We start from the raw sequence: 27,649 nt of genomic DNA, 5'->3' as shown, positions 1-27,649 counted from the left end.
AGAAGGAAAAAAATAATTCATGTGCAAACCATAAGCAGAAAGTCAGCTGATTGAAATGCCCTGAACTTAAACAGGGCATTAGGCAGAATTAACAGACTAGCCCTCCTAGCCATCAGAAATTCCCGGTTGAATAAAAGATTGATTTCAAAGACTCAAAGATACCTCAAGGCCAACATTTCCAAAGAAGACAGGAGCTGATTGGAGCTGAAGCATTCCTGCCGTTCAGTGCATTTGAGTGAGCACTTTAAATCTCCAAAGATTGAACTATAAAGAGAAATTAGTTTATTAATAATTCACAGACTTCAAGAAGAAAAAATGTCAAAAGCATCTGCTCACGAACAAAGCTGATTTTATTTTCCCTGTTTAGAGTTGAGCAACATGTAGGAAAGTGGAGGGTGTCAAGTTCAAAAATTTAATTCAGGGTTGTTGGGGGGGTTTTCCCCTATCCCCCATGTAAGCATTTATTCTGACTTCCTTGGGAGAGCTGAAAGTTCTTCAAATCCCAAATGTTTATGTGAAACGTTAAAAGCGCATCATCATCTTCAGGTCTTTAATAGTTTAGGACATTGACATGGCATAGTTACTGTCCGATAGCTCTCCATTGTAGCATGTACATTCAAGACAACACATTCACGAGCTGGAATAACAGAGGGTGTAGACCCCCTATTCAGCAAGTCCTTAAGCACGTGAGTAGTTGCATTGAACTCGGAGATTCCTCACCCTAGTTCACCAGGCATATGAAGTCTGTAGGACTACGCACATGCTTATGATTAGCCTTGTTCTTAAGATCTATACTGAATCGGGACCCTGTTACATACAGTTTGGTCAATAATTTGGTGAGTGGGCAGATTTCAAAAACAGATACACATGGATATGAAACAACCTGCTATTTAAATTGCTACTAGGGATGGATGACAAAGATAACTTGGATTTAGGATGAAGTGTCCTGAAGTCTCCAGTGAAGAGAGAATAATAATAGTAGAGTTGGTTGAATACTTCCTGTGGGAAAAAAAGACATTTTGTTGAAATGTTTAGATTTTTTTATGAAAAACTGAAACCCCAAACCATTTTGGGGTTTTTAGTTGTCTTTTGGTGTTCAGTTTTTAACAACAACAAAAAATGTTTCTTTCAAAAATTTTCATGGAAAATATTTCCCATTTTCAAACCGGCTCTCAATAATAGCAATGCCCCTATGCTGACCAGCATTGTCTCATTGTTTCCATGTGCTCCCCAGTTGGCCTGTCTGTATCCATCTGTTGCCTCTTCTTATACCTTGATTGTAAACCCTTTGGAGCAGGGACTGTCTTTTTTTGTTCTGTGTTTGTACAGCCCCTAGCACCCTGGGGTCCTGGTACATGACTAGGGCTCCTAGGCACTATGGTCATACAAATCATAATTAACAATAAGATTAATAATGAATAATATTGCGCACTCAGTGCCTCTCAACCACGGCTTTCAAAGTACTTTGTAAACATCAGTTAATCATTTAATAAAGCCTCACACACCCCTATGAGGTCCACAGCTATCGGACAATCATAGAAGCATAGACATCAGACTTGAAGAAAGCCATTAGGTCCTCTACTCTATCCCCCGCCATGCAAGGCCAATCGCTGCAGTAATCGCCTGATACAAAGCCCACACAATACATCCAGTGGACCGATTCCCATTGACTTCACTGGGCTTGAAGCTGAGCCTCAACAAGGTAGGACATTGGCCGGTCTGGTTTTAAATGTCTAAGGAGTTAGCACTTCTGCCATTCAGCCCAGCTTCTTAAGACGACAATTCCATGCTCAATATAACTCACGGTCAGGAAGCTTTTCCTGGACTTCAACGCACGTTTCCCTTCCTTAACTTCACCCACTACTCCAAATTGCATTACTGTCGGGTACGACTATCCTCAGCTTTACACATGGGTAAACCTAGACCTGGGAAGTTTAAGGGCTAAATTCCAGTTCTTGGAGAGGGGGTGTAGAGGACAGAGGTGGCTCTATGTATTTTGCCGCCCCAAGCACGGCACTCAGGAAGCTTTCGGCGGCGCGCCTGCGGGAGGTCCGTCAGTCCCACACCTTCGGCGTACCAGCCACCGAATTACCGTCGAAACCACGGGACCGGCGGACCCCCCACAGGCATGCCACCGAAGGCAGCCTGACTGCCATCCTCACAACAACCGGCACACTGCCCCCATGGCTTGCCGCCCCAGGCACGCGCTTAGTGCGCTGGTGCCTGGAGCCACCCCTCGTAGAGGATGTCAAGGGAACATGACACCTCTGGGCTGCAGTGGTTCCAGCAGGCCCCGCCTCCTAGCTAGAACAACACCATTTGAGAAGGTCAGGTTTGTTCAAGCATAAAGCTGTCCAGGAGGCACCGTCTCTCCCAGGTCTACTGAGTGTGCACAAGAGGGTAGATCCTATCTATTAGGATGGTGCAAATGGCTCCTCACCATGCATGAGCTCCAATTTGCGGTCTGGTGAGGAGGGCGGGGCATGATCCTGGCTCCTTCTGTCCTTTTCCAGGCAATTTGCTCCCCAAAGGAAGCGAGGACTGAGCAGTCAGGTACTAACATTGTCCTCTGCCCTAGTGTAGGCCACACAGGAGTCTCACTGCATAACACCTCTCCACCCTACCAAGGCATGGACAGATAACGATTTCACTTGGCATTATTGTGTCAGTCACTTTTGTTTCTCCGTTTCCATTGTAGCTTGAATCACAGTATTACTGCTTTTGGAAGGAATCTGATGATAAAGACAGCCACCTCCCAGTAATCAACAACTGATGAGGAAGATTAAAAAATAAAAAAAGACCAGTCTTCAATCTAACGACATGGCCAGCCAAATCCACTAACACTGGGACCCTGAAACCGTGGTAGTTCCCATGGGACTCTACTCTGACTCAGCGTGTGGGCCACTCCTGAGGTTAATCCCACTGGATCGTACTCACAGCCAGCAAATTGTTGCTTTCTGAATATAATGCACTTAACCATGTGAATTTCCCCCCCTCAGAGTTAATTATTTGTTTATTTCACCTCCAAATGAACCAAAGTGGAACCGCTCCCAGAGCAGCTCAAAAAGAATGTGAAGGACTTAGACAAGCCCATCTAATGAGGTTTTTCTTTTTCTTTCTTTTTTTTTTAAAGGAATGGTTGCCTAGAATCTCTGGCCTTTCCAAAGGTTCAGGGTGAGCGTCGGATTTAAGGAGCTTGCTCTTGAGTTCAGAAGGGATACATAAAGGTGAGTTTAGTTGCCCCTGGCACTTTGTGGGAGTTTGCCAATATGATGCGATACCCGAGCGAACAATAAATCTGTTGTTGCTGTGACAGGTGAACCACAAGAGTAGAGGTCCAAATTCTAGAGTCACTGCTCAGTTCTTTCGCAGGCCAAATTCCTCTTGGCTTCAGCTTGAACTTGTGAAGTTAATGGAAGTTTGGCCCAAGTAAGGAATGAGTAATAATTCCAGGAAATGACTTTTAGAGATGCAGTAATTCTGGTGACAGGGAAACCAGCCTGAACATCTTTGATAAATAAACTTTCTTCCTCAGACAGTGTTTGTAAAACTCAGATACACAAGGTATTTCTTTACATAATGACGAAGTTTTAGGTATTTTTCATTATAAGGATAATGCAGAAATAATTTTTAAGTGTATCTATAATTTTGAGGCAATCAATGTCTGCTCATCCGCCCTCCCTTAGATGTGTTTCTTACTGGGAGCATTTACGCAGACTGTGTCGGTAACAGACCAGCATATACAACAACGCTCAAAGGGGCCCTTTCAAAGCTCTCCTCAAGGGGACAAATGGCTGAAAATGAGAGATGGAGGCTGCTCACTGACAGGCAAAAGGGAAGAGCAAAGTGGACCATGCGGCTTCTCTTTGGAGCTCCAGCTAAGAGCTTTGACTGTTAGCAGTAATGTAAGATACAAACTGATTCCATTCCTTCCCCCATCCCTCCCAAGAAGATGCAATGGAACAATTCTGAATGAGCTGGAATGTTAATACGATAAACCATCAATGATTGCTTCAGCGTTTTCCTAGCTCTACAATTCAGTCGCCGCAATCACCCACTTCCTTCCTTAACAATTTGAAGGCCTTGTCTTTAGTGAGGATTTGCCTCCATTCCAGCAATGGACAGCCAGTTCCCAGGGCAAACCCACAGACAGAAAAGCCGAGATTTATTTACAGCCCTGCTCAAGCCACTAGAAACAGACGGGAGACATTTAGCGGGAATATCAGTGAAGGAGAAATATGGAAAGAAACCCAGGCTTGGCTGAGGGTCGACTTATGCCGTATTGGGTCTATGCTTGTGTCCAATGCAACACTGCAAATCTTGAGCGACCCGTTTCCCATGACTATGTTCCCTGCATGTGCTTATACAAGGTGCCTGTGGTTTCCCTTCTTATCTCCTCCCAGTGTCCAATAATAATCAAATATTGATTATTCTATGGAGCTGCAGATGCTAAGCCATTGGTTGTGCTATGCTCAGAAATAAATGCCCCCTTAGCTGCGCTGCAGGTTTCTTCGGGAGCTTGATTATTAGAGGCATGCCTCACCTCCTCATTTCACATCTCTCCAGCTAGACTGTCTTTTTCTTTCTTCAGCGGTTGCCTTTTATGCTGCAGTAAACCAAAAAACAAACAAAAAGAAACCTCCTAGTTTGCTGGCCCATCATGCTGTCAGTCTGTTTTGGACCCAGTTCAAACCACCCGAAAGACAGTTATACACATAGCAATGGCATTAAATACAGTTCTAGGAGCCAGGAATGCACATGGAAGAATTAAAACTCGTGGGCTATTCTAAATCTTCTATAGCCTTGGGCTTGACCAAGCTCTCCATCTATAGGAAAATCTATAGGAGGGAGTTACGGGGAAGGGGGAGAAAACAAATATCTTCATGCCTCAGTTTCCCGCCCTCTGAAATGGGAATAATACCCATGTATGTTGTGGGGATAATTTCGTTAATGTGTAAGAGGCGCTCATCAGATACTACACAAGAACCTAGAAAAATAGATAGACATACATCATCGACATATCTAAGAATGATCTATTTGGAAATAAACTCTGTCTGTGTGTGCCTTTAGCCCCGTAAAGCATTAATAGGTCCAATTTTTCCTCCAAGACTCCCTGATTTATTTCTCTTTCCCGAAAGTTGCTTGCATCCAGATTTCCTTCCAGTGACTAACGCACGCTCGATATCTGCATAAGCATTCCAGGGGAAAGGAAAAGAGCGAGGGGCGAGGGTTGAGCCAGGGAATGTAGGCAAAGTATCAAAAATGTTAGACGAGGAGGGAAACAACCAGGGAGAGGAAACATCCACAGTACAGGCCTTCAATTTGCTGAGGGGAATTTTCCTAATGTAATACAGGCTTCAGAGAGATCCTTCCTGAATGGCTGCATGACAGGCTGCCCTCTCCCTGCTAGTCCATCCTCCCTGTGTTGTAACAGGGCATGAAACTGGGAGATCACATATTTTCTCAGCTCTGTCTCATCATCTAAGGTTAGACTGGAGAAGGGAGGGCTAGCAGTAACTGCACCTCCCCCTGATTCTACTGCCCCTTTTGATATATTAGTGACGGGGGAAGGAAAAAGGCACCAAACCGAGATAAGGGACCATGGGGTAGGAAATTAGCTGACACTTATCTGGAACAAAGGGGTCTGATCTGTCACTGAGTGTTTCTCCAGTGTAATTCCATTGAAGTCTATGTTGCAGCCAACATGGGGAAATTCTATATTAGACCTTGCTCATAGCAGATAAAGAGGAACTGATCATAGAACTAAAAGTTAATGGTAGCTTAGGCACAAGTGATCATGATTTGATCACATTTATAATGTGAAAGCAGAATAAAGTCCGGACCAGTAATATATACACTTGGCGCTTTAACAGGGCCAATATCACAAAACTGAAAACCATTATGAGCCAAATAAGCCAGGAAGAAGAATGCGAATGATGACTGAGATTCATTTAAGAACCACCTTACTAGATGCCCAAAAAATCCACAATCCCACAGCTGAGGAAGAAGACCATGCTGGTTAAAAAAATAACCTGCTTTAGAGAGGAAGTGAAGGCAGCTGTAAATATATATACACATACACACACACATATATACACCCACAATAAATAGAAGAAAGAGGAAGTTGATAGTGATGAATATAAATCAGAAGTTAGAATTATAGAAATTTGATAAGGGAAGCCAAGGGATACAGGGAGAACTCTATGGCCAGAAGAGTTAAGGACAATAAGATGGAATTATAAAAATATATTAGGGTAAAAAAAGAATCCTGGCAATGGTGTTGGTCCATTAGTAGATGGAAATGATAGAATTATCAATAATAATGCAGACAAGGTAGAATTGTTCAATAAATATTTCTGTTCTGTATTTGGGAAAAAAAGAGATGATGTAGCATCACCAAATTATAATGGTAACAGTCTCTCCATTCCACTGGTAGTTCTGGAGGATGTTAAACAGAAGCTACTAAAGTTAGACCTTTTGAAATCAACAGGTCCCGATAACTTGCATTCAAGAGTTTTAAAAAAGAGCTGGCTAAGGAGCTCGCTAGACTATTAACGATGATTATCTATAAATCTTGGAGCACTTGGAAGTTGCAGAAGACTGGAAGAAAGCTAGTGTCGTGCCAATTTTAAAAAAGGATAAACAGGATGACCCATGTAATTATAGGCCTGTCAGCCTGACATTGATCCTGGGCAAGATAATAGAGCTGCTGATACAGGACTTGATTAATAAAGAACTAAAGGCGTGTAATGTAATTAATGCAAATCAACATTGGTTTATGGAAAACAGATCCTGTCAAACTAACTCGATATCTTTTTTTGATGAGATTACATGTTTGGCTGATAAAGGTAATAGTGTGATGTAATATATTTAGACTTCTGTAAGGCATTTGACTCGGTACCACACAACATTTTGACTAAAAAATTAGAACAATATAAAATTAACATGGCCCACATTAAAGGGATTAAAAACTGGCTAAATGATAGGTATCAAAATGTAACTGGAAAAAGGGACTCATCATGGACTGCATATGTTTCCAGTAGGGTCCCGTAGAGATTGGTTCTGGCCCTACACTATTTAACATTTATATCAGTGACCTGGAAGAAAACATAAAATCATCACTAATAAAATTTGCAGATGACACAGAAATTGGGGGCATGGTAGATAACAAATAGGACAGGACACCAATTCAGAATCATACAGACCACTTGGTAAGCTAGGTGCAAGCAAACAATAGGCATTTTAATATGGCTAAATGTAAATGTATCCATCTGGGAACAAAGAATGTAGTCCTTACTTTCAGAAAGGGGGACTCTATCCTGGGAAGCAACGACTCTGAAAAAGATTTGAGGGCAGGGATGGATAATCAGCTGAACATGAGCTCCCAATGCAACGCTGTGGCCAAAAGAGCTAATGTGATCTTGGGATGCATAAACAGGGGGATCTCAAGCAGAAATGGAGACGTTATTTTACCTCTGTATTTAGTACCGGTGCTACCACTGCTGGAATCCTGTGTCCAGTTCTGGTGTCCACAATTCAAGAAGGATGTTGATAAATTGGGGAGGGTTCAGAGAAGAGCCTCGAGAATGATGAAAGGATTAGAAAAACCTGCCTTCTAGTGATAGACACAAGGAGCTCCATCTCTTTAACTTACCAGAGACAAGTTTAAGGGGTGACTTTATTGCAGCCTAGAAGTATCTACATGGGGAACAAATATTTGGGAATAGGCTCTTCAGTCTTGCACAGAAGGGTGTAACAAAGGCTGGAGTTGAAGCATGACAAATTCATACTAGAAATAAGGCACACATTTTTAACAGTGAGAGTAATTAACTGTTGGAACAACTTACCAAGGGTCAAGATGGCTTCTTCATCACTGACTATTTTTAAATCAAAAGTTTGGATGTTTTTCTAAAAGATGGGCTCTAGTGATTTTTTAGAGGATGCTCTGTGGCCTATGTTCTACAGGAGGTCAGACTGGATGATTCACAATGGTCCCTTCTGGCTTTGGAATCTAGGAAGTGACACTAGGTAGCGTTGTGCTGTGGGGTATCAGGCACAGAGCTTGCATGGGATTGGAGGGGAGGGGTTGGGGTGAGCAGGAAGATTGTGCACAAATATTATGCAGAGAAATGCAAAATCTGCATTTGTGTATTAAAGATTTTAATATGCTCAGAGTAATTTTCCATAGATTTTATTGATTAACTTCAGGCTTTGAGGGCTTAACTGCCATGTCAATATGACCGCTTTAATTTACCATGCGGATGACTTATGACAACAGGCTGGTTTCATCACATGAAACCCTTCCTAATTAAAGATAGACAAAGGATAGTTGGAAAAACAAGCCGGATGAGCAAATTCTCTAGCTGACTTTATTTTTTCAAAAGAAAAAGCTCTCAAAACTTCTGAGCTTCAGGAAATTAACTGAAGAAACACAAATAAATAAATAGGTACATCAGTAAGAACAAAACAACCTGACCTATTTCCCTAAATATTGGGATTCTTGGGCCAGATTTGGAACAAGAAGAATAAAATTACTTAAATGTTCTACTTTGCCAAATTCTTCATTGTCTGAAAATCATACAATAATGTGATTCAGTGATAAAAGGTGCATAAATTGGGGCGTGAGTTGAGTAGTTATGGAATGGGACTAGGATCAAGGGCTACTGGATTCTGTACCGGACAGAGTGGTAGGAGTAATCTAGTAAGAATGGGTTTTATTGTGGATTATGCCGCTGGCTCATCTTGTCTCTCTGTGACTTGGCATTTTGGAGAATGAAATAATTAGTCTGTAAATTATAGTGAGATTCTCAGATGAAAGGCACAATAAAAAGACAACCTATTATTATTTGAACAGTTACATTGCCTTTCAGTGCACTTTATCAGTTACTATAATTACTTATTAATACTAAATAATAGTAATAATAATACTAATAATGGGAAAGCAATGCAAATTCTCTTTGGTGCAGGCACAGATAGGGTTTGCAAACTTCTGCAGAATGCAATAAAATGGTGTTGGCGTTTTGCTTTTTCTGGACCCACTCCACCCCTGGGTACATTCAGAGCATCTCATTCAGAACTACCTGCCGTGATCTGTGTGAGAGATAATCTAGTTTGTTTTCTAGCAGCAGCAAACTAAGCATCTCCCTCTGGGCCTTCTGGAAGGTGGAATCCTGGCTTTAATGGTGAGATCAAGTCAACCAATGTCAAGGGTGTTGGCTTTGCCTGTTACTTTCATGCAGCAGCAGTATTACCAACTCCAAGTGTTCAAAAATCATTAGACAGGCCTCCAAAAAATTCACCAGACTGGCTTAAAAATTGTGAGGTTTTTTTAAGGGACAATATGTTTGTTTTTTTAATTTGTCTTCTGCTCTTTGCATCTTTAGAGTGCACTCAGGTCACATTGTCAATCTTTTCTCCACAACCACAAGGGCTAGAAATTTACTATTTTTTTAAAGTGAAAGCTGAGCCTCTCACATAATCACATGATTCTAGGAGATGGGGCTTCAAGAAAGAAAACCCAAGACATTGGGAGACATATGATTATACTGCAAGAGCTAGCAGCACCACAATGCTCATCAGAAACCTAGCAGGAAGTACTAACTGCTTTTAGTGGCAAAACTGTCAGGAGCCCGTCAGTGAAATGGTGGTGGCACCCTTGGTGTGTTGGGTGTTGAAATGGTGTGTTGGGCAAAGGTCATTCATTATATACATCTTAATTTACAACAGTTGTGTTAACCCCCCCAACCCCCAAATCAGCAACATACTGGATAGCTGGAGCACGAAGCACAGGGGAATATACATGTTGGTTTTCTTCATCTAGCCATGGGATTTTTTTAAAGTTTTCTTGCAAACCCTTTTCAACTGGACATTCTTTAGCTGTGGTCTTGGCATGAGTAAATGCAGGCATACCATTCATCTATGAGCTGTATTCCCCCCTTGAACTTTCTACACAGGGACGTTACATGTGGAACTCTCAATTAGTGCTGATGATGCTGATTTAGCAAATGTCAATCCTCTGCAAACTGGGGGAAGCTGTAAAGGAGTCCTCCCCACATATGGCATTAATGCTAAGTAGATCTTCAGAGAACACGTTAGCTACGCACTGAACCTAGAGGTAGTAGCATTGCTCTTGCACGCAATGGTTATTTGATTAGTGTGCCCTTACCAGAATGTTAGGCTTGTCATTGACCTAAGAGATACCCCACAAGACACTATGAGTAGAAAAATAGGAGATCATGGGTAATATCATTCCTCCTTTTTGAAACACCAAACAGATGCTGAGGGCAGGTAGTCACAATAGATGTGTTTCGAATACAGTGCTGAGCTATGGTTCTGTGATGAGCTAGCTCAGTGGGATGTTAGATTTCATTTGTTCCTGTCCCCAAATATTCATAAAATGATGAAATTCTGCTTTAACCAGATGAGCTGTATCATCAAAATATATTATTTAAATCCCAGCCCTCTCACCCCCCTACACAGCCCAACCATGAGGCCAAATTTAAAGAAGTGTCATTTAAGCATCTCCTTCCAGGCCAGGAAAAGATCAGTCACACTTTAAATTAAGTGTCTCAAGTAAGGATTTAATTTAGACTTAATAAGACAGTGATTGCACGTTAAATACCATTTGGTTATTAAAACCATATTCATTGAGGTTTTACAGCCCTGACAGGACAATGCTCCATACATGGAAAACCTGAGAACAGGACCGAGTTATTGATTCTGATCTCATGTCCTGCGTTGCGTGCAGTCAGACATTCAATATCCTTAAGATAGACACAGCTCAGAGACGCAAGAGTGAGGCTCTACGGTACTTATATGGCCTCCTGTTACGGGAGTATCTGACTAGTCTCAAACACTCATGGATTAGCCTCACAGCCCTCTTGTGAGTTAGGGTGTATTAGCCCCATTCTAAAGGGAGCAGGCCAGCCTTCTTCTCTCCCTTGGAATCCTGGGATCAAAGGTGCCTCAGGATCTGAACCAGGAAATTGCTGCTGGCCTCCAACAAAGTGCTCAATGCCTTCAAGTGCCCTTAGGTAAGAAGTGAAAGAAGGAGTTTAGTGCAACCTATCATACTAGTCCTCACTTTAGTGAAACTACAAGACCAAGATTTAGGCCTGGTCAGCAGCACCTCATTGCTCAAGATGGACCCATAGCTGGTATAACCTGGCTGCACTGGGGAGCTTGTGTAGCTCCTGCTTTTATCATACTTGGCTTATTCTCTTATTGTCATAATCACCGCATGAACTCACCAGTATTTAAAGGAGGACTTTCAGGAGGGAATTTCCCATTGGAGCACAACTTGGAAGACAAAATGTTTATACCTAAAGTCCTTTCCTTTGCCAGCAAATTTCTGGATTCATCTTGCTGTTATTAGAGACATTTGTGTTGAAATTAGAGCTCTCGGCCCTGCCTCTCCTTCCATCGGAGCCAGCACAGATTGCAGAGTCCTGTGTTTATGGCATCATCTTCTGTTGCCATAGAAATGGTTGTGTTGATAATGATGATGATGTCAAATCACTCGGGCTGATAACTTCACTGCGGTATCCAGACGGAGGAGAAGAGGGAGGGGCTGGGAGAGAAAAAGAGACAACACCAAACCAAACATCTCTAATAGTGAGCAAAAGGAGCAAGCAACATTCTTTATAAATCCTTGAAAGGTAAATGGAGCCAAGTTCCAAACAAGCTCTGTTTGAAAGTTTTCCCCAGTGTGAAAGTCCCCAGCTAGGCTCCTACTTTCAAAGGTTTAGTTAGTCAACACGAGTCCTCCTTCAGTTGCTCTTTTATGCAAAGCGCTCTGTAAACCTGTGAGCAGTTATGGTGCTACTGAGATAGGAATGTGGCAACCCTATGAATACTTTGTCTGTCTTGTCTTATGGCTCTGTCTGGAGATGGGCCAAAGAGGCAAAATTCAGATACACTGTTCATTAATACTATCTGATATTTCTACTGCAGTAGTGCCTATGGACTCCAAATAGGGATCAGAGATCAAACAAACTGAGCAAACACAGTCCGTGCCCCAGAGAGCTCACAGTCTAGTATGTTCACCGTGTGAAACAGGTGAATGAACATTCAAGGGGTCAAGAGGACAAGTAGGACAGGATTAAGTCATAGGTAGGCACTTTCGGCCTGTACCTCGGGCCCCCGTTCCCAGAGTCACACCAGGGTGCCAGAATCACAGTTTTCATTAGGAAGGGACAAGTAGTTTCTAGACTTCATAGTTGTGAAAAAAAATCTTGAAACCATGACCCAGGTGTAGCCCGATGCCATGAAGTCTGACTGAATCTGCAGACAGCCTACAGCCGTAGGAACTTGGCTCCACCCCTAGGGATGACCAGACTCTCTGCCAATGCCCTGGGGGAGAGGAGGAGTTATCCCTCTATGCCTTGGGGACGGGAGGGGAGAAAGGAGAGCCCTGACTCTGTTCCTACACTGCAGAGTAGGCCGCTGACCTACCCTCAGCTGGGGTAGGGACTACTGGGACGCGGCGAGGGCCCACATTGCTTGGGACAAGGTACCAGCAGAGATGAGTGTCTTTGTGTAAGTTAACAGAGACACCGTTCTCTCAGCAGTCAGAGGGGGTGACCAGCCAGACCAATGCCCGATCCAGACCTGCATTTCCAAGCATTTCCCATTTCAGGGAGTGCTTCTGCGACAGCCAACACCCCAGCAACTGAACCAGGGATCTCCACAGCTAACAGCATGAGCTGAAGAGCCGAGGGTCTCTAGGCAGGGTGGTGACAGATTCATTTCCTCAGGCACCAAGGCAGACCGGTAACACACTCTCACCGGCGGGTTACATTTGGATGTGAGATGTTGCCTCAGACCCACAGAGTTAGGGGACAATTTGCACAATTCAGGTCAGCCCAGTTGTGGGAGAAACAGGGATGTTGAGCAGCCCTTGGATCCAGAATTTTCATTTGAGGCCCATGGCATGCTTAGCTCAAACACGAGCATTTCTGCCTAACTCTCTGGTAGAATAAACTCAACTTTATATGACAGCCGAAGGAAGCTGATCTGAAATGTATCAGGACAATTATATTTTACAGTTTTACTACCTAGGAAAAAGTAGTGGTTATTTTTTTCTCTCCCCAGATCATTTAATTCCAGCGGTATCCTGGAATGCCTGCATTGTAATAAAACTCCAGTGTGTATCTAGGTACCATGGGATTTATTAGCTTGCACTCAGCTCTGGCAATCAGCAGCCGGGGTCAGATGTGCCTGGCGATGATGACATCATCATTTTTGGCCGCTCTCTCCCGCAAGTGTTGAGTGAGGTAATGTCCCCAAAATTAAAACTGACAGCCAGATTAATCATGATAGAGGCACTGCATCGCTCTTTGTGATTTAAATTGGTGTTCTATTTCTTCCATCCGGGATTGCCAAAAGATCATCATAACATTAACTTGGCATATCAGTGTGTGCAGCGATAGGGGACACCAGCTATTGGAGCCCTAGGCTGCAAGAGATTTCAGGACTTTTTTTGTCTTGTGAAGGCACTAAACCCCTATATTTCCAACCAGGAGTGGATGCATCTTACAGAGCCAGATTTTTTGCAAACCACACAAAATGGCCAATGTTTTTCATAAGTGACTTGTCATTTTGGGGGCCTGGTGGGAGACACCCTGAAGTGTACTTGTTTTCAGAGACTGGCAGTCAAATTGTGGCCCCTTCAAGGTCATTGGCCATTCCCTATGGACTTCAATGAAGCCAGGATTTCTGCCTGGGTGTTCACTACTTTCCAGCCCTTAATGGTGTCTCCTATTAGGCACACCAAAAATTGAGGCTCCCAGAATCAATAGGCATTTTGTAAATTCTGGTCAACATTTTGGGGGGGTTCTCGGTATCCAAATGACCCTTTCTTTAGAGGTAATTTAAATGGATATTTTCACCAATTTCAGTGTTTTGGGGTTTTTTTTTTAAAGTTTTCTAGCTGAAAGGCAAGTCTGTGCTCGGAATGAACTCCCTTCACCAAGACCACAGTCACAAGTGGATGCTGTGAATAGGATATACTTATTCTGAGCCAAATCCTGAGCTGGTGTAAATAGAGACAGCAACACGGGTGCCAAAGGAAATCTCCTACAAATAGGAATACTAATTTAAAGCCTTATTCTGCAGCCTTTATTCACGAGTAGCATTTACCCTCTCTCATAAGCCTATTGACTTCAGTGGGCATATTTGCCAAAATGCTATTCCTCGTGAGCACCAGTTGCAGAATTGGGCCCTTGCTATGTATGTAAACGTTTTAAGGGGTAGATTGTATATTGCATGGGGGCCCTGAAGAGCAGAGAGTCCTCCCAGGCAAGAGGAAATGGCTTGCACAAGCTCTACAGTGTATGAGTGCCCTGCCCTCTGGTCTCCATGTTTCAGAGCAGAGACATGCTGTCTATATTGCTAAATCAAAATGAAGCCATGGAACTCTGAAATAATGATGGAAGAAATGAGCGAAGTTTTGGTCATTGTTTAATTTGCTAAAAGAACAACCCCACCTAAGATTCTTTTTGCCTTCTGCCAACACTGACAAAGTGGCCAAAGATAAAGACAAATCTGCTTCAGAGATGGAGCACAGCTGTTATAAGAGCAGCAAAAGTGAAAAGAGAACTGAAAGAATTGCATCAGTAGTAATACACTTTCCATATTCTTCCCCTGATGCTATTGGTGAAATTCTTGGGTTAAGGTTTCAACATCTCCTGTACAAACATTGTCCTTGAAACATCTAGTAATAATAATACTTTGTCTTTATAGAGCTCCATATAACCCTGGCTATCAAAGTGCTTTAATGCATTAAATCTCACAACTTCTCCCATGGTGTATGGAAGCCAAACAACACAGAAGGCACAGGTGCTGGAACGAGATATGCAGGAGGTGCTGCAGCACCCCCTGATTTGAAGTGGTTTCCATCATACACAGGGTTTACAGTTGGTTCAATGGCTCACAGCCCCCCCCACTGTACACATTGTTCCAGTGCCCCTGACAGAAGGGGCATTTTGAAAGACATACTTCCAAAAATGTGTTTGTGGATTTTCAACCACTTGTTTTTCCTCCACATACGTTATCAGTCGCAACAGAATAACATCTCATGGAAAGAGTAAATATATCACCAGCAAGAGCCGGTCAGAACATTTTTTATTAAATGTTTTTCCATCAAAAAATGCTGTTTCATCAGTGCTGAAATGTTTTGCAGAGATGTACAGATTTCAATGACATTGTTAACAGGAAGGTTTCTGAGGGTAAACTCTCTAGTGACCTCCAGAGAGGGAGAGAGGGAGAGAGAATTTGTTCTCACTTCCTCTTCCTGCTAAGAGTGGGGTTGAAGGTGGCTTTGTCCTTCTCCAGTAAGTTCTTTGGCGGTGATGGTGTAAGACTGTTTGTTTAGAGACTGACGCAGACGTTTCTGTGCACAGACTGGTGGATCCTGGGACGCTATGAGCCTTGTTCCTGTGGCATCTGTAGTTTTGTTGGATAGAGAGTCATTACTGAGCAGATGGGTCTAACAAATCTTTCTTAAGGTAAAACATTGGTAAATAATGCTCAGCTACTCACAAGTGGGAATCTCATCAGGACAACACCTCACAGTCGTCTCCGGCACTGGACTATTCACAGCTTCAGTTTCCCTTTGTTTAGGCTGACTTATTTCTAACTTCTGTTATCTTTTCTCATGTATATGTATTAGTTCCTCATTTCCATGTTAACTCTCCTTCCATGTCAGTACAGGTTTAGTGCTAGTTCAAACCAGTTTCCCCTAGGTTTGTGGCTACTTTTATTTTCCTCACAAACATGATTACTCTGCAATTTCTTACACTTGCACCGTTCTACTTAAGTGTAAGCTGTTAATCGTTATCAGAACAGACTTCTTATCAAGCCTAAATATGTCTTTGCTCCCAACAGGTGTGCGGCCCCCGGCTGACGGTACCTGTGGGGAAGCTGACTTGGGAACTGCACTGTGGGGCGGGGAAGGATTTGGGGTGAAAGGATGGGCAAAGGGAGCATGTGTTCTAAAGAAAAAGAATTTGCTTTTCAGCCACATTCGGGTTGTATCAGGAATGGAGTGGTAAAGGGCTGTTCAGAAGCCACACCTGTGATCTCCCTTTCCCCTGCAACTGAAGAGGGGCTGTGGGGGTGGTACGGGGGTCTCCTCTGTAGCAGGAGCTCCATTCACTTTAAGGGACTCCACTCAGGGTCTGAGTCAACCTGAGGGAAAAGTGACCCCAAAGAGATATTCTGTGAGATATTATGTCTCAACAGCTGTTTTTAAAATGGGGGGGGTTAATTGTTTAGCTGCAGTGACTGACAGAGCAAAGCAACGTAAAGGGTTACGTGCTGGTGAAACTTACAAGCTGTGTGTGATGCCGCTGGGTTAAAGGATGTTTTTGGGTATCCTCATTTAAAGAAGGCCTGTGCATTTACATTTTTAGAGGGAAATTGTGTAGTCAGTTGGACAGGGTGTATGTGAAAGCTACGTCAGTGATTGGACTAGGTGCAGTGTAACCTGTAGAGTTTTCTGACCTCTGTTTGGGTTGCGTTGAACTCAGGGAGAATGGAACAGTGACATTTGGCCATGGTTATTGGACAGTAAACACTGGTTTACTTAATAATGCAGTGGCAGTTAGAAAGGTTGAAGGCATCTTTCTGGAATGAGAAACAGTTTGGGAGTTTTATGCATCCCAGATGGACTGGTGGGGACTGACAAAGAGGAGGCTGGTGATCTCGCTACCTTCCGTTTCAGGAGCTCTGTATACCTCTAATTACAAGCGTTATTGAGCATTGCAGAGTTGTTCAACAGATCTTCATATTCAACCGCAAGCAGGGGAATGCATAGAAATAAGGGTCATCAAGGAAGTTAAGAAGGAAAAGGTTCAGTACCAAAGGACAAAGCTGGAAGCAGATAAATTTGCAAAGGACTTTAGGACAAAGGATAGGGTGGCCTTCTCTGATATATTTGCAGGATGTAAGGAAAAAAGACTGCAGTGGGCTATGGTGGAGTTACGGGATCGTAGCACTGGACAGGCCCACAGGGACCCTAACTAGCATGTTGAGGATAGATCAGTAATATTACACTGAGCTCTTTCAGGGACAAGTCATTCCTCCTTTCACGCAGCTGCAATTTTTGGATAGTACCCTGGGTTTTCCGATATTGGCAGATGAGGAACAGGACTTGCTTGTGGGGCCAGTAGAGGAGATGGACGTTTGTGCATCGAGCTTTGACACTGAAGAAGGGAACTTCCCTGGGGGCAGACGGTTTGACAGAGGAATTTTATCAGAGGTTCGTGGATCCCCTTTCTATGGGGCTCCCGTGTATTTTCAGTGATGCCTTGACTAAAGGCTTATTGGGATCTTCCTTTTATGAAGACCTTTGGATTATGGGGAAGAAGATTTGGAAGATATCAGGAACTGGAGGCCTTGTTACGCTTTTGAACATTCTAGTCAAGAGTTGGGGGGAAAAGCAGGAAAAGTATTGCTCCCCACTCAGTCTAATGCAGTTAACGGTTGCACAGTAGCCAACACTTTGTGTAGTGCATGGGAAGCATTTGAAATGGGGCGATGGGGAGAATGGCACAGTTATGGTTTGGTCTTGATCAGACCAAAGCTTTTTGACAGAGTGAACCTGCCTTGCTTATGGTTGGTTCCCTCTCAATACGACATTCTCCCCCAGTTTATTAACTGGTTGCAGTTCTCATATATTCATGCACTGTACATTCCTTTAATAAAGGGGTGGAGGAGAGAGGCTATACAGATACATTCTGGGGTAAGGTAAGGTTGTCCCTTGTGTCTATTGCTGTATTGTTTCTCTTTGGACCCTTTTCTTTGGGTAATGTATAGCAATACGGGATTTCAAGGCTTAAATGCATGGGTCAGAGGGGAGGGGCATTTGATTCTGTCTGTGAAAATTTTCTCCCATGCGGGTGAAGTCACAGTGCTGGTGGGCAGGACAGGGGAGAGGGACACATTTTTTGACGTGTTACATTATTATTCAGGTGCAGCCAGAGCAATGGTTACCATGAAGAAGAGCAAGGTTTTATGGGTGAGGCTGTCTGGTACTCTTCTGCTCTTCCAGAGAAGTTGCAGACTCTGAGGGTATGTCCACACTATCCACCGGATCGGTAGGTAGCGATCGATCTATCGGGGATCGATTTATTGCGTCTCGTCTAGACGCGATAAATCGATCCCCGAACGTGCTCCCCATCGACTCCGGAACTCCACTAGGGCGAGAGGCAGAAGCGGAGTCGATGGGGGAGCGGCGGCCGTCGATCCCACACCGCGAGGATGCCAAGTAAGTCAATCTAAGTCGATCTAAGATACGTCTACTTCAGCTACGCTATTCTCATAGCTGAAGTTGCATATCTTAGATCGATTTCACCCCCCCCACCCTCCCCAGTGTAGACCAGGCCTGAGAAGCCAGCCTCAGGTTACAGATATTTTGAGCCTCCCCTTTGGTGGTGATTCAAGAGCCAAGTTGAACTGGGAGAAGAGGTTTGCCTCCTGGTAGATGATGATGATGAGGTGGAAGAGATGGACCCTGGCTTTGGCAGAAAGGGTAACGTGTATATCAAACATTCTTGTTATCCCTTCAGATTTACATGGCATATGTGTATCATCCTGGAAAATTACTCGTCCAGTTCATGGTCATTTTTTCAGATGCTCTGGGGAAATAAACGTAGCCTAGTGAAGAGAGGTGTAGTCTACCCACCAGTTGAAGAAGGGATTTGGGGACGGTATGCCCTGAAGCTTTCTTGGTGGTATTGGGTTTAGTTTTTTTAAATTTTCATAAGGTTCATGTGGTTGAGGGCAGGGGAGACATGCTCATTTTTCCAGTATGACTGGGATATGTCACAGGGGCAGAAATGGAGCAACTAGTGGACAAAGGGGATGCAGCCCCTGAAAATATATATTTTTCCCTGCAACAGTCCAGCAGGCTCCCTCTTATGTACAACTTGGTCTAAGATGCATTTCCTGTTGGCAAATTCAGGCAACAGCCTTCTACCAGGATGGCTCTTGGTTCAGGACAGCGCTGTACCAGAGGGTGCTGACGGAATATTTTTTTCAGAACGCTGTTTGGCAATAGTGAACTGCCTGAAGATTGTCTCAGTGGGCCATTGTTGTGTCTTCAAAATAAGAGAGTTCCCTTCAAGTACAGGGCTAGACGGCGCTGGGTATTTCGTGGTGCATTGTAGGTTAGAGGTAACCTACAAGGGAAGCACATAGGAGATACAGGCTGTCCTCGGGAAGCCTGCTCTGGATCAGAGGAGACAATAGAATACTTTTTATTATTCTGCTCCTTTGGCATCCACATTTGGGATTTGCTGGCTTGAAAGCAGAAAGCTTCGCTGTTGCATGGCCAAATTTCTGGATGATTGGCTTTTGGACTTTTTCAGATACCAGAGGGCTCGACAAGAAAGGACAAATAATTACAGTGCATTTTTTTTGAGACTCTGGCCACTATTAAGGCATTGGTTTTATATTACCAGTGGCAGAGCTGGTAATATAAAACTCTAGTTCGCACTATTTGTGCAGTTATTCAGTTGCTGGCAATGGTGGAGGAAAAAATGAATGAGTTTGGTGGAAGGTGGTTGGCATGGGGGCCTGTGGTACTGGACTGACCTGCTAATTTTCAGGAGAAAATCCGGAATGGGAGGGAATTGGGTGGGATTTTTTTGAACCTGTGATTCATTCTGATTGTGACTGTCATGTTTGCTTTTTGTTTTGAAGATTTTATTTCAAAGAGAGGATGAGAGACCAAATCAGAACCCTGACCTTTTTGCCACAATATCCTCTTGCGGAAACGTTTGAAAGGTTTTGTTTTCAATTCCACTGTGGAACAAAAACAAAGTTGTCACCAAATGGAATTGTGCTCTAGCCAGCTGTATCACCAGCCAGTTTTTGTGCGGCCTTTGTGTTTCAACGTGAACATTTCCTGTAGTACGGCTGCAATACAAATAATAAATAATAATGACTCTGGTCAGTATCACTCAGCACAAGTACTTTATATAGTAGAGTGTATACACGTGGTATTGTTTTTCTGAAGAAAGACATTGACTTCGAGGTTTGCTAGCAGCAATCCACCATGCTGTGTTTTTTTTCCCCTTCAAATCCAGATACATCCCTCTTCTTGCTAAGAATTCTGGATAGAATAGTCCCAACAGACATTTCCTTCATTAAGTTGTTAATACTTTAAAAGATAAATGAAATATAGGGCTTTTAACATACTATGAGCAACTTCTGTACTGTCACGTGCCCTATGCAACCTCACTGAATGTAACATCCGAGAGCTCAATGGCTATTGTACAAGGAGATTTAGTCCTGCCTCGGTGCAGGGGGCTGGCCTCGATGACCTATCATAGTCTCTTCCAGTCCTACCATTCTAGGATTCTATAATTTAGTCCTTTGTTCATATAGGCCCTGATTCAGCAAAACTGCTGAAGCACATGCTTAACTTCAAGCATGTGTGCAATCCCATTTCTATTCAGCAAATCATTTTAACATGATTTCAATGGGACTAATCATGTGTTTGGAAGTTAAGTATCCACTTAAGTGCCTTGCTGAATTGGGGCTGTACTTATTGCAATATATGCTGAGTCGTCTTCGTTAATTTGCTTTCAAACTACCCCAAAACACTGGTTCACACTGTGGGCTACTGGGATGCAGATTTTCAGATTATAATACAATGTTAATTTCAGATTTTCGGAACACATTAGAAGTGTCAGATGCACACAAAGTCTCCTTTCTCTCACTTCTAACTTAAATAAAGGACAGTCTTAAAGAAAGAGAGTGTCCCATCCAATTTGGTATTTGCTGTTGACCTGAGATGACCCTCACCCCTTGGCATACTTCACCTCCTGCACAGAGCTTGACAGCTAAGCTTAAAATGACAGAAAACAAGGGGTTGTCTAGAATGAAAACACTGACACAAACCTAATTATAGGCAGCTATATGCAGTGTGACCTGTCTGAGAGATAACAATGAAGGTAAGACCTTTCCTTATATCATGCCCTGGCGAATGATATAAAACCTCCCATAAATGCTGGGGGTCCAACAGAGGTTTCCTCCACTCCAGAAACTGCTAATTTAATATACACGACAGTCATTCTATGTGTGTGTGTGTGGGGGGGTGAAATTCTTTCTTCCTTCCTGTTGGAAAACTCTTTGGCAGTAATGCTTGGATTGTTTTCTTTGTAAATTACATTCATGCTGTTTTCAAGATGTTTTCCTGGCTTTATTGAAATCTGACCAATTTAACGAGTAATGTAGAACTTGTTTCCATGTTAAAACTCTCAGGGCTGTTTGGGACTAATTATTAAAACTTCCATGTGTGCAGCAGTCAGCCACTTTTGCATGTAGCTAAAAAATCTTCCACAGCAGAAGAACCTCACTCTCACAACAGGAGAAGCCATGTGAACGCAGAGGTAGCCAACTCTCCTGATACCAAGGCCTTGCTGGCATCTTGCCAGCAACTTCAGGCTCAGATCTAATTTTCATGTCCATTTAAGTAAACTTTTAAAATCACAAATAAGGGACTGATACAAAGCCCACTGGGAGCACTTGAGAGGCTGCCACTGAAGCCAGTGGATTTTGGATCAGACTCCCAAGCCCTGATTCAGCATAGCATTTAAGCATGTGCTTAAGTCCCCGACTCAGATATGAGTTAAACAAGCACTTAACTTTCAGCACACGCTTAAGTGTTTTGCTGAATAGGGATGGACTTTAACATGTGCTTAAATGAAAGCATGAGCTTAAGTGGTTGGCAGAATCAGCACCCAGAATGCAGTCCATAATAATCATTTGTTCTTATGTCTTCCCTGGTAGAGGCCGAGAAACTGCCCAACGATTGGAGCTCAGGGTTGGGGAAAATCTGCCGCTTTGTCCTCACATCCTGATGTGACCAGGAGAAAGTGATCAGAGGGGGCACTTTGGGTGTCCCTCTTTCTAAATAATAATTCTGGTGTCACATCACCTCTGGTTAACTTTCTTAATTTATCTGCCCTTTTCCTGATTCATTTTACATGAGTAACAATATGTAGAGTCGTGACTTTCTTAGAGATGTGATGGGATCAGTAAAACCTCCAACTAGTTATTCTCCACCAACAGTACAGCTGGAGATGCCACCCAGTTTAGAAATATTTTACTGGCATTTCCTGGAGAAATCTGGAAAAGCTTCATTTTAGCTTCAGTCAGCTCAGGACTTGATTAGAGTAGTAATGCCGGAGAAATGTTTGTGATATGCAGCCCACCTGTCAGGAGGGTGGGAAACATTCTATATGTTATTCAAGCGGAAAGCTGACGGCGACTCTTGCAAGCTGCAAAGGCAGAGTGGAGCGCATTCTGCATGTGTCGTTTACAGAATTGAAATACAGAAGTTGACATTTTTATGACTTTCATAATCTTTCCAGTAAGTAGTGTATACCGTGCAGTGGAGATCTTCTCGGCCCCCACCTCTACTCCTCCCCACCCATCCCCCCGCCTTCTTGCTGGGCTTTGATGATAGGTATGCAGAGAGACAGTGGCTGTGTGTACTGGTAACAGCTTGGGTATTAAAGCACTTTTGCTATTCCGTTGGGGAATGTCTCCAAACTTTGATGCCAGGCTACACAATGCATGCTTACCAAGTTATAACAGACACTGAAATCTTATAGATTTCACCAGCTAGAGCTTTTCAGTTGTTTTCCCTCCCAATAAATAGGAAAAACACACCCACGCACACTTCCAATGCATGGGTAAGGGACCAAACACCTCTATAGCTGCCTTTTTGGAACTTGCTTTCCTCATAGAATTTCTGACTGCCATTTGCAGTCACTCAATCTCCTAACTCAGCTCCCAGCAAGGAATCGATCAAATTGAAAGTTTAGGTAGCTGAAATTAGGGCCAAATAATTTAAATCAATGATTAACAAGAGTGCTTGTGAATGTATAGCCCCTCCCTGCTTTTAGCCACCTGTGTCTTTCCATAGGCTAAGCAGCTCTGAACAAATCCTTTGTGACACTTATATTTCCTTGGCACCAATAATACAGCCTGGCAGGTTAGACTGTGCCATGTCTCATGGAATCAGGTTGCATTCTATGGCATGTTGCTGCAACCCAACGTAGACTGGATGAGGCTATTGTGAGTGCAATGTGCCAGGCATTATTAGAAAATAGAACCTCAGATCTGAGGAAGGAATCATGGATTCAGCCTGATGGGGACCAGAGATTTAAATGGCTCCTTCTTGACATCGAAGACCTTCTTAGCTACACCTGACTAGATTTCTTTTGTTAAATTAAGGTATAGGCTACATTTAAAATGATATACTTCAAATGTCTTTCAGTCAAAGGACAAGTTCCCGCTACAAATCTTACTTAGGCAAATGGTTAGGGGTTTGGAATGAGACCCATATGAGGAGAGATATCAGCAAAGTTTGGAGTGTGTTCCTAGGAGAGCATCGCAGAGTAAAACACTAAACCTACTTTCCTTTTAGTATCATAGGAGTGATACAACCTGCAGTGTATTTGTTAAAATGCACCATTGCTCCAGTATAAATGGCATTCATATGTAAAAGGAACGTTACTCTATTTGATTTCTGCTGTTTTCCCTAATGGCATAAAAAGATGTGTGGGTTGAAGGAATTTTGCTTACCATTTTTCTGCTTTTCTCTCTCATAGAATCATAGAACTGGAAGAGCCCGCAAGAGGTCATCTAGTCCAGTCCCCTGCACTCAAGGCAGGACTAAGCATTATCTAGACCAGGTGCTTGTCTAACCTGCTCTTAAAAATCTCCATTGATGGACATTCTACAACTTTCCTGGGCAATTTATTCCAGTGCTTAACCATTCTGACACTCTGACCATTGCTTCTTGTCCTATCCTCAGAGGTTCTGGTGAATAATTTTTCTCTCTCCTCCTTGTAACAACCTTTTATCTACTTGAAACCTGTTACCATGTCCCCTCTCAGTCTTCTCTTCTCCAGACTAAACAAACCCAGTTTTTTCAATCTTGCCTCACAGGTTGCTCTTCATTTTTGTTGCTCTTCTCTGGATTCTCTCCAATTTGTCCACATCCTTCCTGAAATGTGGTGCCCAGAACTAGACACAATACTCCAGTTGAGGCCTAATCAGCGCGGAGTAGAGCAGAAGAATTACTTCTCGTGTCTTGTTTACCACACTCCTGCTAATACATCTCAGAATGATGTTTGCTTTTTCTGCAACAGGGTTGCACTGTTGATTCATATTTAGCTTGTGGTCCACAATGACCCCCAGATCCCTTTCTGCCGTACTCCTTCCTAGGCAGTCATGGCCCATTTTGTGTGTGTGCAACTGATTGTTCCTTTCTAAGTGGAGCACTTTGCATTTGTCCTTATTGAGTTTCATCCTATTTACTTCAGACCATTTCTCCAGTTTGTTCAGATCATTTTGAATTTTAATCCTATCCTCCAAAGCACTTGCAACCCCTCCAAGCTTGATATCGTCTGCAAACTTTATGCGTGTGCTCTCTATGCCATTATCTAAATCATTGATGAAGTTATTGAACAGATCTGGACCCAGAACTGATCCCTGCGGGACCCCACTCGATATGCCCTTCCAGCATGACTGTGAACCACTGATAAATACTCTCTGGGAACAGTTTTCTAACCGTTTTGCACCCACCTTATAGTAACTCCATCTAGGTTGTATTTCTCTAGTTTGTTTATGAGAAGGTCATGAGAGACATTATCAAAAGCCTTACTAAAGTCAAGATATACCACATCTACTGCTTCTCCCCCACACCATCACCGCCACACACACACACATCCACAAGGCTTGTTACACTGACAGAGAAAGCTATTAGGTTCGTTTGACATGATTTATTCTTGACAAATCCATGCTGGTTGTTACTTATCACCTTCTTATCTTCTAGGTGTCTTCAAATTGATTGCTTCATTATTTGCTCCATTATCTTTCTGGGTACAGAACTTAAGCACTAGTCTGTAATTCCACGGGTTGTCCTTATTTCCCTTTTTATAAATTGGCACTAGAGTTGCCCTTTTCCAGTCCTCTGGAATCTCTCCCATCTTCTATGACTTTTTGAAGATATTTGCTAATGGCTCAGACACATCCCCAGTCAGCAACTTGAGTATTCTAGGATGTATTTCATCAGGCCCTATTGACTTGAAAACATCTAACTTGTCTAAGTAATTTTTACCTTGTTTGTTCCATATTTTAGCCTCTGATCCCACCTCATTTTCACTGGCATTCACTATGTTAGATGTCCAGTTTCTACTAATCTTTTTGGTGAAAAGTGAAACAAAAAAGTCATTTAACACTTCTGCCATTTCCACACTCCAGAATGGTGTGTGTCCAGTAATCCAGGCTTTGTGGTTGAATAGAAACAGCATGTAGGAGAAAAGCTAGGTGTGTCTAGGTTACAGACTTGGTGGGGAGGTAACATGGTGGTGGAGGACAGAGAAGAATGATAAAAGAATAGATTCAATGAACCCCAAACAAAGCAAAACTCATCCAGAACCATCTAATTTCACCTGGTTCTATCCATAACCATGTTTTAGCCCAGTTCTGGTTCACTGAAGGATTTGCAAACCTCAGGGGACATGGTCCAATTGTTAGGTTTGTAGCCTGAGTTTGCATTAAAAATGGTCACAGTTCTGCTCACAAGTCTTTCATAATGATCCTGGTGACAGAGCTCTGGGACTCACCAAAAATATTTGATCTGCAGCATGGCTTGGGTTTAAAAAGTAAAGCTTATGGATCCTGTAACCAATACTCCCAGCATTGATGCCTCAGTCTAGTGCAACCTAAGCCCTTTGAAAAGGGCCAGAACTGGAACAAAGAAATAAACACAGGCACAGAAACGTTTGCGAAAAACAGTGAGTCCCTTTCAATTTGAAAATTGCTTTTCTTGCAAGAAACTTCAGGGATATTATTTCTGTATAAAGTAAGGCAGATATGATGGCTAAAGATGAAAACTGCAACTAAACAAGAAAGACTTCCAGAATTCTCAGATGCTAAAGAAAACATCTTTAGGCATGGCACATCACAATCTATTTGCAGTTTGTAAAGTAAAACACCATCATGCAAAAGAATATTTAATGTTATAAAGAAATATCCAACCTTCTGCAGCTAATAAACATCAGATCATCCCTTACTACTGCATGAGAAAAGAAACCATAAAGGTCGCAGGCGCCTGTGATTTCTGAATCAAAATGGAAATTAAGAAACTAGGTTTTAATAATCCGCAATGTTTGTTCTTTGCTAAATCTGTTTTTTTATGAGAACTGGCCCGGCATATATCACAAGGTCAGAAATTATATAGGAGGTCCAGTACTGTTCTAAGCTCGGAAGAGGAATGACAGATCATGTCCATATATATTTTGTGACTATATAAATAAAACAGATCCCAAGTTCATTGGAAGTGAGAGATGATGGAGAAAACCAAGGGTAAATGACCCCATGCAAATTGGGTCCTGCCACAAAGGGAGGATTTTTTATGAATTTGTTCGCTATTCAAAATAACTTGAATTTTAAACTAGAAATAAGATGCATTGTTTTTAAACAGGCACAGCATATTACCCATTAGAACAGATTACCGGGGGATGGGTTAGGTTCTCCATCACTGAATCTTTAGATCAAGCTTGGAGATTGGGTTCTCAGCTAGTGTAAACCAGCTGAGGATTTGGCCTGGAATGACTTTCTAAGAGATATGCTCTAGTCCAATGACAAAATATTGGGCAGGAATTACTGGGTGAATTTCTATGGTTTGTGTTAGGCAGGAGATCAGACTAGATGAGCCTCAGAATGGAGGCGGATGATTTTTTGTGAAGCCACCGGGTTGCCTGTGAACTCTTTACTGCAAACAGTCCTTAAAGTATTTGATAGGTAGAATCTGACCCACAAGCTGCATGACAGGTCCTTTAAATCACCCTGTACTGGTTTTTTTCCTAACAGATATTTCAAGATGGCCAGGCAAGGTGAGACCCTTCACAGTGCAGAAGTGCTCATGCCATTTCCACTTACTACAAACATTCTGGTGAACAGATGAAAAAATTGGTGGCAAGAACATTCATGAAAATAGCTCAGAAGGTTCCCAGCTGCCACCAAAGGAGGCTGGATCTGGGAGTATACCAAAATGCTAACTAGAAACGTTGCTGGGTTTTCCCAGTACTAGCTCACAATGGAGAGCAAGCCCACCGGCTTTCAGTGAAAGAAGTGTACTTTGCTTTTTAACTATTTGAAGTTCTATTAAACAACTTTGTTGCTTCAGCAACTATTTCCTTTCCAGCAAAAACTCAAAAATATTGTGATGAAAACTGAAGAAAAATAAAGTGATGGCATTATGAGAGAAATAAATCAACAATATTTACGCAGTTAAGCCCTGTTCTTGTCAACATTTATGCTCAGGCCTAATTTGACATACATAATTCCATCTGAAGCCAGTGAAACTACTCATGCCATAAAGTTAAGCTTATGTATAGGTGTCTGCAGGACGGGGCCTTAGAGGTGTTGGCAATATTTGAAACTAGAAAGTTCCTGATGCTTTAATACAGTAGGTATGTAGATCCAAGTTTGAGGAACTGCTGATAATCTGACCTTGTTCAGTAACAAAAATGAAAGACAACTTCAAAAGCCAATCAGAAATCTGGCATGTAAGGGGTATGATCCAAGTAATAGGTCAATATATACAATGAACAAACTTTCA

General features: G+C 42.6%; 2 long non-coding RNA genes across 2 annotated transcripts; one reads left to right on the top strand and one right to left on the bottom strand.

Annotated features, from left to right (window-relative positions):
• Positions 1-364: 364 nt before the first annotated feature.
• On the bottom strand, positions 365-11,481 carry LOC123375540. Its single transcript, XR_006581504.1, has 3 exons — positions 11,250-11,481; positions 4,544-4,606; positions 365-999 (listed from the first exon to the last, which is right to left on the bottom strand). It is a non-coding gene; the product is annotated as an uncharacterized LOC123375540 (long non-coding RNA).
• A 44-nt stretch (positions 11,482-11,525) lies between these two features.
• Positions 11,526-27,285, top strand: LOC123375542. Its single transcript, XR_006581506.1, has 3 exons — positions 11,526-11,657; positions 13,093-13,274; positions 26,899-27,285. It is a non-coding gene; the product is annotated as an uncharacterized LOC123375542 (long non-coding RNA).
• Positions 27,286-27,649: the final 364 nt, after the last annotated feature.

This window comes from Mauremys mutica, chromosome 8 (assembly GCF_020497125.1).
Source record: "Mauremys mutica isolate MM-2020 ecotype Southern chromosome 8, ASM2049712v1, whole genome shotgun sequence".
NCBI lineage: Eukaryota > Metazoa > Chordata > Testudines > Geoemydidae > Mauremys > Mauremys mutica.
This window is presented reverse-complemented; position numbering and strand designations above follow the sequence as displayed.